We start from the raw sequence: 12,331 nt of genomic DNA, 5'->3' as shown, positions 1-12,331 counted from the left end.
ATAATAAATAAACGTTAAAAAAAAAAAACTTTCAATACCTTTTGTGAAAATTCCATATAACCAGCTAAGGGCATTGATTTTTCAGACATTTGGGAGTGTTGAGGAGACCTTGGGCAGCCTCTCTGCTGATCAAAGGAGTGATTACCCCAATTATTCTTCCTACAGAATATTTTAGGTTTATGCATGCATTGTAGCAGGTGTGTTTAAACTCAACTCAACTATTTATATGGGCATCTCGAGGGCTCTTAAAAATACAGTGCAACTTGACCTAAAATTCCACGAAAATTCAGAAGAAAGGAAAATTACCTATCCTCTTTGGAGGGTGTTTTTAGAGAGTTTGAAAAAGGACACTGATGGATTCCTCCAGATGAAGATTTGAGAAGTAATAGTATCTGAGCCAGGTGGGAAAGAAAAGACAAGAAGATGCTAAAGTGTTCCCAGCATATTCTGCTGATGTTTTAAGTTCTACCCAGTAGTAATTGGAATGGGATTTCGTTATAAGAAGTTTTTACCCACTCACACCAACTGCATCCTTACAAGAGTGATGGAGACTAAGTGTACCTGTTATGACCATTACCCTCATCGTCTCCAGGGAAACAGCCCAAGGAAGTTATCAAAGCTGTCAAAGTAGAGGAGGAAAGAATACAGTGCCAACAAGCTCAACACTCCAAAATACTTGAGGCTTTAAAATAAATAACAAACTCATACAATTCCACTTAACTAATCATGAGGGGGAATAAAAGCCTTACTTCCTTTTCTATTTCAAAGATTTTAACACTAAACAAAAAAAAACCCCAAAAAACACAGCCGATGGCCCTTGCAAAAATATTATTCATATTTCTCGTTGCTTAAACAATATAGAGCCTCAATAAGATTGTCAAGTACAGCACATTTTAGGTGTAAGTAAAGTTAAGATTAGCCACGAACACAAATAATTCATCTATGATAAGGTCTTTAAATACAATAATTATTTATGCCTTTTTCATGGTTCGATTTTAGCTTTCAAAGGTATGTGGCTAAACCATACACAGACGAGACACTTTATAGTAATCCATTATATGTGTGTTATGGAAAAATCCCATCCCCAATCTTTATGTGAGATGTACATTTCCTTCTTGTCCAGGGCTGTCTGAAATTCATGGGCTCTCATTGCGATGTGTTCATAATTTAAAGGCAAAGGGTAAAAACCGGTTCTAGCTGGTGGATTTTTTTCTTGTCTTCTTAGTCCTCAGTCTCACTTAATCTGAGAGAGGCCATCTCCTGCTTTATAGTCCCTGTTCAATGACGAATGAGAGAGCTAAGTTGGTGCCATTCAGGTCAAGAGGATGTGTGGGGAAGCACAGCTGATTCTAGCCTACATTCTCCAGATCCAGCATTTCCCAACATCCACCATGTTGCCCTCAGGGCTTCGTGGAATCGGCCACGCCTAAGCAATTCCAGATCTAGTCGCAGTTGACCACTTGCCCCTGTCAGGAAGTTTGTACTTCCTGACTTGACTTTCTAAGTTAGATAAGAAAATCAAGCTTAACAAATGCTAGCAGAGCCATAAGTCCATGGAGAGGAACAAAATGGGGGTTATGTTTAAATAACTCTAAGTCACAGGTGGTTCTGAGTATTTATTACATACCCTGCAAAAATTGAGATACGAGTCAATAGACTCCCATTCTCTGCCCAGCCCCCATCTAATCCAGGCAAGCGGCAGCTCTGGTCTTCCAGGAGGAACAGGAAAGGTGAAGATACTCTTGCCTCTGAGAAGATAGAGGGCAACCCCATCTAGGGGGGGAAGAAGAGAAAAGGCAGGCACAGATCTCCACATCCCTGGAACTCTTGGAGCCCAGAGCACATTCCTTCTCCATTTCTAGAGTATTCTTCCCCTTCAAATACCCACAGTCTCAGATGCTACCCTCAGTCCATTCTCTTCTCACTCCATTAACTGTCCTTGGAACAAGTCCAGACCCTTGGCTCTAACCACCAGGGAAGATTGAGGTGTTGGGAGGACAGACACTTACACAATGAAAGAAAAGCATACAAAATTGCAAATATAATACATGAGAGTGACTGTTCATTACCAATGAATTGACAAACATGGAAATAAGAAGCAGATATAATCCCATAAATACAGAGAACAATCTGATGGTTGCCAAGGGGAGGGGCTGGGGGGATAGGTGAGGGGGAATGAGAGATACAGACTTCCGGTGTTGTCATGAATAAGTCATGGGGACGGAAGTTTCAGCATAGGAATACGGTCCGTGGTATTGCAATAGGGTTGTATGGTGACAGATGGCAGCTACACTCAGCAGTGAGTACGATGGCGTGATGTCCAGAGGTGTGGAATCACTGCGTTGCACACCTGAAACTAATTCTTAAAAAAAATTCTTGAAAAGAAACTGAATGCTTATTAAGAAGATGAAAAAAACCAGAGCATACTAATAGGTAGGTCACAGCCAGTTCCAGGTGCTCGGATCAGGTGCCTTCCACTGTCATAGCACGTAGACCGGCTGCCATCGCTGCTCACACACGGCGACTCCGGCCCTAATCCCACTTCTGCCAATTTCCCTTTTCACACAACTGCCCTTTGGAAAACTACCTCTTTCACAAATCAGGTGCCTGGTTAGTTGAGAGATTTCACTGATGCTTATGAGTCTTTTGTGCAATATTTCATTAAGCTTTTGCACATTCTGGTTGATAACTAAAAGAAGAAGTGAACCCAGTTATATCTGGTATTACAATTGAAAAAAAATTATGAAAAGAGTAAAAACCCTTTAGACAAGTCTTCAGTTTCTTTTTTTCCAAGGGTATTGATTTGTTCCATTTTACATATATTTCTTAACCATAACCATATGTAAAAAATGAATTTTATTTTCATAGCCCTACCACTGCTCTTTAAAATGCACATAGATTTGCAAGATAGACAAAATAGAGGCTACAAATTACTCTTAGTAGTTAAAATTCAATTGCATTGATGAAATTATGGAAAAGGGTTCATTTTCTGGTGCTGTCTTTGAGCTTTTTGAAATCCTGGTTGCTGGCTTACTCACTAATTTGGTAATTTGCAATAGGTTTCCCAGTCATTAGTGCAAATTAGTGAGGTTTAGCTATAATGTGAATATTAATATCTTCATTTAGAAGCATTCCACGTGCCCTCGACTGGTTTCTAAGGACAAGTTGGTTTTTTTTAAACCTTGGAGAAAGGCTATATGAAATACATGAATATGATGTTTATGAAAAGGCATTTGATAACCAATGCATTATTTTTCACCTTCCATGAATAAAATGTCAGCGACTTTGGTAATACTGTACTTTAAAAGCCCCAAGGACTGGCAGGCAGCCCCATGCAAATACTGTGCTATATTAAAGGAATATTGGTTCTTGGCTAGGAAGGATTTTCTAGCCCAGTCTGAGCAATAACCACTTGATCACACATCTCGCCTGCATCTAAGCTCCCATCAGCCGAATATGTGCCTCTCATTTGCTGGCTCCAAGCCCTCCACTCAGCATCCTGCACACTCACTGGGGCTGTGTGCCTTCAGATACGTGACCTCTGGGGCACACTGGAGAAATGTTGCCTTCTGTCCATGACCCTTTCAAGACCCTTTAATGTCTTCTGAAGTTGTCACTATGGCACTGCCTGGCTTCCATAATTCTCCCTGACAACCACTCCTCCTGACGCCAGCTTTGACCGTGTGGCTCTAACTCAAGTGCCTGCTGGAAACCACCACCGTCAGTGTCTTGTTTTTTCCCCAATAGAAGCAGAATGGGGACTTCGCCTGTGGACCCACCAAAGTTACCAACGTAGTAGCTCAGAATAACCCTCTCTGCCCTGGCACCTAGTCTTACAACTCACCTGACTCAGGCCACAGAGAATTCCAAAGCTTTCTCCCCCTCTCTTTCCTAAACATTGCATTATTTAACACTTGTCATCAATCAGCTTGGAGGCAAGAATGATCACATGACACAGTATCCTCATGGAAAAGAAAGATACATTCATCAGCTGAGACCTCAAAACAAGACAGCAAGATGGATAGTGGCATGAGAAATCAGGGTTCCTTATTTTTCTGAGTTATATCACCTCCCACTTATGGTTGTAATATTCCTGAAACAATCTTGGGTTTTGGATTTGAGTCTGTGAGTCTGTGACCCACCTCGGAGTCTTAGTTCCCCTATTTGTAAAATGAAGAGAATAAGATCGCATCACAAGGCTGTCATAAGGACTAAAATATAAAATATGCAACATACCCAGCACGGAGCCTGGCACATAGTCGGGCTCAAATGGATAATGATGTTGTTATCATAATTGAAATCATTATTAAAATGGCAGGTGTCTGAACATGTAGGTCCTCACTGGGGCCCCGGGGTTAATTACCAGTGATTAGTCATTGACACGGTTTAGACTTCAAATCCAAAAGGGATGCTGACCAGAAGTAGCATGGTCTATGAAGAGCCAGAGGGACAAGCCACCTCTGGGTTCTTTCAGAAAAGACAAAGACTCAGACATCTGGAGGATTATCCAATACTAAATCCAAAGGGTCAGGCGCAGGAAATTTTACGGTCAAGATTTCCGAGTTGAGAGACAGATGGGCTTGGAACAAGAGCCGGTAGCAGCCATCCTGAACCTCAAGACACAAGTGGGTGTTTCCAGCTCACCCCTCTGAGCCAGGGGTGTTTGGGAGTGTGAAGTGGGCCTCAAGGGTCCGAAACAGAACACAGAGTACAGGAGGTAAGGGCTTGGAATGCCTTTAGCCCATTTGAGCCATTTTTAAAACGCTGCATCAACACTATTCTAATATTATGACCTTTGAGAAACACCTGTGTTCAAAGCCCGTCTACCCGAAAGACCACGTTTTCCGAACAGCAGTTCTATTTCCTGAAAATCAGGCACCTGTTACCCGAAGTGACAGTCCCTGCTGTGCAGAGGCAGCCATCAGATCCAACAGCTGTGTCTGCTTGAACTATGCGACAGAACGACCCTGTGGGGACAGTGGGACTCTGTAGAACGCCCCTCTCGATCATCTTGGTGGCCCTCTCCAGCCACAGTCAGTCTGTCAGCAGCCGCTATGGGGCATTTGTCCTCAGCACAGTAGGCAGTCCCATGAACCGACACGTGGCTCTTTCCAAGGGGGAACAAGACCTTATCCCCTATGCGCTAATGAGTACAAGTGCCCCGTCATGGAGTTCAAGACCCTTCTCCCCACCCAATCGCTCTCTACTGCACTTCACAACTTCCCTACAGCCACCACCCTGGTGCATTTGTAAATTCTTAATACTTTGGCATAACATGACTTCCTTTTAGACCCCTCATGCCTGTTCTTGGAATTCATCGAACCCTTTCCCTTCAAGTTAACACACGCTTTCTGCCGGTCAATGTGCCCCCACTTCAAAACTTCACTTCCAGTGTAGCATTTAACAGCCTAGTGTGGGGAAGAAGGAAAAAAGAGAGCGAGAGAGAAAAGCAAAAGTGTGAGCCTCATGAAAAGGGAAAATCAGAACAGATTGCAATAAAGCTAAACTGTCTATTCATTTGAATCAAATGCTATAAATTTCTAAGCATAATGTTTGACAGTAAACTGTCATCAAAGCAGAAGACTCATTATAAAAATGCTAAGGGTATATAAATCTCATTGACTGCTTATCATTAACTGCGCAGGGTGCTGATAGGAAATGCCTGGTTATAATTTATACTTCACTAATAAGGTCCATTTTGGAGTATAGCTGTCAAATCTATTACTCACCTTTCCCCAGTTTTATAGTTGTTCTGGACAGCACTGAAATTGAATGTTAAAAGTGTGGTTTCAAGCATTATCTTTTGCTCTAATATCTCATCCCTGCATATTGAAGCGTGCCTCACCTCTAATCAGAACTCAACAGCTAGATTGTTTTTCGGAAAGCAAACCAAAGGGAGTGAGAGAGACAGAGAAACATGCTTTTAAAAAGGCAAGACATAACAGAGTGTTGTTTGCCCACTTTCAAAATTTAAAAGGAAAAATGCAATTAAAATATTGGCAGTCCAATTATGCCATTATTCTACCATGCCATCAGCATTGATGATGTTCTTTTTTTTTTTTTTTTCCCTTGGCTGTGATGAAGAAACTTCAATAAGTTATCACGACACGGTAGGTGCAAGATTAGACATTTCTACTTAGGTTGTCACATTTATGTTTAGGCTGGTATTCAAGGAGCTCAAATCGGTTTCTCCAACTATCGAGCCGTGTCCTCATGATCACACAGATCAGGAAAAAGGCTGTTGGTCCCTACAGAAGCTATGTAAGACAGGGAACGTGTCCAAGGAAAATATTAATACAGATACCCAAACACGGCAACATATGGTTTAACCTCCAGCTCACTTTAAAACCCCATCTTTGATATGCTAAACACTAAAAAAAATCCCAGTAAACTTTGAAAGAAAATGTTCTCATATTTTTGGCATATGATAAATGGAGTGATCTCCATTTCTCCGTCTCTAATATACCAGCTCTTACACACTGAGGCTTCCAGGGTATCGAGGAAAAGCAAGGAGTTTCTAGAACGTGCCAAGCTAATGTGCTCAGCAAGGATACAAACTGAAGGCCCCGACGAGAGCCACGCCTCACCAAAACGTTAAAACCAACGAAGTTCATAGTCATCAAATCACAGACCTCCTCAGTCTGAACTGAAGAGTCCAAGTGTGAGAGATCAAAGAGAAAGCCCACCGGGTGATGAATTGCTATCCCCAGCCAGTTGGTTTTGACTGTGAAATGCTTCCCCTTTTGTGGACATAGGCTCTGTGTACTATTTTTTTAAGTTTATTTATTTATTTTGAGAGAGAGAGTGTGTGCACATAAGCAGGGGAGGGAGAGAGAGAGAGAGAGAGAGAGAGAGAGAGAGAGACCCAAGCAGGCTCCACACTGCCAGCACAGAGCCTGATGGCGGGACTCTAACCCATAAACCGTGAGATCATGACCTAAGCCAAAGTCAAGAGCCGGATGCTTAACCGACTGAGCCACCCAGGCGCCCCACCCTCTGTGTCCTTTAAAGCGGCATTACAAAGGAGCTATCCCTTCCCAAAGGATTGGGTTTACATGGGTCAAATAGCAAAGCTGTAGCGCCACCACGCGGCAGCATGTTCTCCAAGTCGGCCATCCAGACTCCTTCTCGTGTTTCTAGTAACTAATGCCAACGTCTGAAGGGCAAGCTGGAATGGTGTTACATCAAATTCTGCTACAGCAGGACTGGGTTCCCGGTCCCCACCCCCCCCCCCCAGCTAGATCATTCAGTTCAAAATCACGATGCTAGAGTATGGATAAATGAGTCCTTACTGTCATCAACGCATGGTGTCCATACCCTACCACCACGTCCTTCTGAAATGTGCCATAACTCTCCAGACGCTTCCCTTTAGGTGACAGCTCTTTAACCAGAAACCTAAGGATGTCTACCAGATGCCCATCCATTATTCTATCTCACCGTTTGAGGGCCCTTCTCCTCCATTCCATGCAATTGCTCAGCACTTAGCTTGTCACTCCCCCATCTGCTATAAATCCTCACCTACCCCATCCCCCTTAGTCTCCTCTTCGGCTTTTTAACGAGATGAAAATCGCTCTGGTGCATTGAGTCAACCTCGATGAAATCCCGCCCCAAACTCCACTAGATCTGTAACCTGGGAGGAAGGCCCTTAACCTCATCTGTGAGCCCATATCCTCCTCCATGGTAAGATGAACAGGTAAACCTCCTCCAGCATATCCCTTCTCAGGTACGGGCGATAGTCCGTAACTGCCGAGCAGGAATCTCCGCTCTTTCCCACTCACATCTGCCGTGTTCTCCAGGGCACACCCAGCTCTCAGAGCGACTCAGGAGAGGCCGCTGGAGGTGCAGAATCGCCTCACCCACTGCCATCTGTCACAGCCTCTGTCTTGCCTTAAAAACAAACAACACCAAAAGCAAACAAAACAGCTCTTGTACAGGATGAGTTCTTGTGCCTGCACTCAAGGTCCTTTGCGATCAGGCTGACCCGGGCTACCTGCGCCTCGCCCAGCCCACAGCCTCCTAACCACCCCTGCCTCCAGGCAAACACACCTGCATCCTGGCAGTAAGCACTGAACAATCAGACCAATCAGACTCTCTCTTGCTGCAGACTCTGGTACATTTCTCCCTTCCGGCTGGTGCTTTTATTTCATTATCCGCTTCAACTACTAATCATCCGGCAAGTCTCAAGTCAAGTTCTAGCCCATCACTCCCCTGACACCCCAGGCAAAGCGTGGTTCTCCTACACCCATGCTCTCGCTACAGTTTGAACACCCAGTTACATCAGTTGTCACTGGGAAGCGTTTACCTGCAAGTCTGTTAAATTCCTTCAGGAGCCGCGTCCCTCGATCTCACCCCCAGGATGTGCACAGAACTCAGCACCGTGTGGCTGCTTCATAAAGGTTAGAAGAACAAATGTTACCAATCCTGTCTACAAAACCTCTCCAAAAACCTCATAAAGCATCAACTCTTGGGGCGCCTGGGTGACTCAGTCAGTTGAACATCCGACTCTTGGTTTTGGTTCTCAAGTCATGATCTCACGGTTCCTGAGTTCAAGTCCTGTGCTCGCAGGATGGGACCTGCTTGGGATTCTCTCTCCCTCCCCCTCTCTCTGCCCCTCTCCTACTTGCATGCATGCTCTCTCTCTCAACATAAATAAACTTTAACAAAAAAGAATCAACTCTTGAGGCACCTGGGGGGCTCAGTCGGTTAAGCACCTGACTTCAGCCCAGGTCACGATCTCTCTGTCCGTGATTCGAGCCCTGCGTCGGGCTCTGTGCTAACAGCTCAGAGCCTGGAGCCTGCTCCAGATTCTGTGTCTCCCTCTCTCTCTCTGCCCCTCCCCGCTCTCTCTCTCTCTCTCAAAAATGAATAAACGTTAAATTTTGTTTTTAAAAAAAGAACCAACTCTTGTTCAATCTTATGGCTACATATATATGGCATTAATGCCACACTCTCTTCTGGCGCTGTCTGTAATGAGGGCTGAATAACAATTTGCTTAAATCCTCCTACGCCAAGTGTAACTTCACTTGGAAACTTATTGAAATTGACCGTACATGTGAGGCCCACCTAACCCTTGTAGAGTCATAGAGAATTGAACTCAGCAACCATCTAATTCACATTCACTGGAGTAACTAACTCCTCAAGGAGGGAATAGAGGTAAAAAGATGAAAACAACATTTCAGAGGCACTCAGAGTCACTGAGCTTCACACAGGGTAAAACTCCGCTGCTTAATGTCTGGCCACATTCCTTATTTTAGCCAGATAATTTCACAAAGGTGAGAAAGCACATACCATAAATCCATGTCATGGTTGGGGGAAAAAATTCAATGCATATATATCATGGACGGAGGAGTGATGGTATGATTTTGCAAATAGAAGCACATACATATATAAATAAACTATACAACTAAATGCTTATAGGTGGTCTAATCTAGCCAACAGCATAGTCAGAATTAATAAGCACTGTTAACGTGACAAGCAGTGCAAGTAGCATAAACAACCTTCCTCCTAATTTAACTTCACGTCCATATTATCATAAACCGGTAATGCAGTGCAACCACGAACGCTGAGATGACAATAGCCCCACAAAGTGTCCCGAATGTCCAGACATACTCAGCAAAGAAAAGCAATTTTTATTTTTTGCTGATAAATGGTTTAATCAAACCTAACAGATGAGGCAATACATTTTGAGAACACTTTGCTGTTCGGATCATGGGGTCAGTAATTTTCTTTGTTGCAAACACATCACAGGATAACTGAGTGTGTGTTGGGGGATGAGGAGGAATGACATAAATTGTCTGCAAAAGGTGGTATATTATGTTCTGTCCAGAAAATATTTTATATTTCAAACATGCTGCCAGGGGAGAGAGGCATCAGAATTGATAGTTTTCCTGTTATTTTGCAGAAAGGGAATAAAATAGCAATGCAAAAATCATACCTCTCAAAAAAAAAAAAACACGCACAAAAAAATCAAATCATCAAAATAATGAAAGCGTAGATGTTAAATTTCAATGCAGCATTCAAAATGCAACTTATCCTGTATGGGGTCTGAGGCCATCTTGCGCAAATGTCACTAAAAATAATGACCAGACGGTCAGGTTACCGTTGTGTAATTTGTATGGTTCCTTTCTGTAAAAGAAATGATCCCAGACTACATCTTAGGAAGACGCCGCTTTCGGTGGCCAGTGAGCCCTGTCTCACAGCCAAGAGCTTCCAACATTTGAAGCTATGCATCAGGCAACTTGCGGATTCGCTTCTTGTTGCTGCGCAGGTCTTTTTAATATGCTTGAGAGCAGACACTTTTAAAACTAGACTGACTATAACTTTTAGTGGAAAAATTCAGCCTGTGCTCACATAACGCTGCTCTGGGATAACGGTAATCATTCACATTTGCAGAACACGCGTGGCTTTCCAATTGCCCTCACATATACTCTCCTTCTGAATCCCCAACAATCCTGGGATGCATCAAGGAAAGATATTCTCTTGTTTTACAGATGAAGACACTGAGGGTCAGAGAGATCAAACAGCTGGCCTGAGGGCACCGAGCTTTGGGAATTCTCGAACTCCATTCGAGGTCCCCCAACTCCCAACTGAGGAGTCCCGCTATTCCCCACCTATGTCAGAAGGATCTCTGCAGACAGACCCTCACTCTGTCACGGGTTTGAATTTTAGCTTCAGCCGTTGCCTCACAGGGCTACCGTGAGGGCATTGCTAAGCTCTCAACCCGCTCATCTTACAGAAAGCTGGCGATCTCATAGAGCCACAGCTCACACGGCCTTTTGTAAGTTTCCCATAGGGCTGCACCCCCCACTAGAGGTGCTGGGCATGCTGTAACTCAGTAGGGGAGAAGTCTTAGGGAGATGACCTCCAAAGCCTGAGACTTCTAGGGTAAATAACTGTCCCAGTGTGCCTGGCTAGCCCTGGCACTGAAGGGCTTCCCATCATGGGCGACTTTCAGGGCTAAAGCCAGAAATGAGGGCTCCCCGGGAAGTGGGACTTTAGGCACAAAAATCAGGACAGTCCCAGGCAAACCAGGGCAGTTGGTCATCCCAGTTTTCAAAATTTTAATAAAGTGTCTTCAGAAAGAGTGACTTAGCTCATCAAAGATGTTTAAAATATTCAGCCCTTCTATTTCCAATGTGCCCATCAATAAACATTCACCAAGAATTTGAAATGAGTCCAGTTATGAAAGACCCAGTAGGGCCAAAAATTGGAACCGAACTGACCCTTCATGGAGCCTTTATCTTACTTTCAGTTATTTGTTTCTCTTAGTTGTTAAGTGTTCTTGGCTTAAGAAAAGCTAAGTATTAGAGAAAATGCATTGCAATGTAAGCATTTGCCACCAAAAAAAACGAGAGAAAAAGAGAGAGCAGCATCTAAACCTTAGCATGAAAAGGACACAGAATGCCACGTGAAGGCGTGTGTTTGGCGAGAGGGAAGGAGGGAGTGGACACTCAGGAGAGGAATTTCGACATGCCTGTGCTGACAGAACTTAGCTAAGTATACAGAGAGAAGGCCGTGGGCCTGGGGCTGGAACACGACAGTCCCACCAAAGAATAAGCAGCACAAAGGCCAGGAGGAAAGACGGAGTACGGCGCAATCACGGGACACAGAAATCAACAGAGAAGTATCAGACAGTGAACAAGAAGGATTTTGCATCCCATGCTAACGAATCAGGACTTTATCCTGTACATAACTGTGAGCCACTGAAAGATCTTAAGCCGAAGACACAATCACATACACTTTAGAAAGACATTGTAGCTTCAGTACGGAGAACAGATTTGGGGAAGGAAGGAGCAAGACCGGCACAATTTCTATAAACTAAGTGAGAAACGATGGTGGCCTGTGTTATGGTGAGTGACGGTGAGGACGGAGAACTGGATTTTGAAGATATGAAGGTGGTGTACTAAACAGGATGTCAAGATTGATCGAATATAGTTTGTAAGGTAAAGGAAACAACCTAGGGTGCCACTAGACATATAGCACATCTGTGTACGTGTCTATGTATATCCATGTGGATTTGTATTTCTCACTCTGAAAGCAGTTGTGTGATAAATTTTAAACTTTACCTAAGCCATAAATAGGACAGCTTGGGAATCTGTGGCTGTTCCCGGCTATTACCTCTTAACAATAGCCAGGCAATATGTGGTAATATGTGTAGCTCAAAACCACGCCTAGTATAGCTCGGTTAACAGCCAAAATCATGTTATCCTCATCCATTCATCCATCAATGGACATTTATTGAGGCCTTCTCAGAACCAGTGAGTAGACACTGGGGGGAAAAAAATGATAAAATGATGAATGAAATAGCATCCTTGCCCTCAAGGAGTTCACA

The sequence above is a fragment of the Acinonyx jubatus genome, chromosome A1 (genome assembly GCF_027475565.1).
Source record: "Acinonyx jubatus isolate Ajub_Pintada_27869175 chromosome A1, VMU_Ajub_asm_v1.0, whole genome shotgun sequence".
NCBI lineage: Eukaryota > Metazoa > Chordata > Mammalia > Carnivora > Felidae > Acinonyx > Acinonyx jubatus.
Note: the sequence above shows the minus strand (reverse complement) of the source record.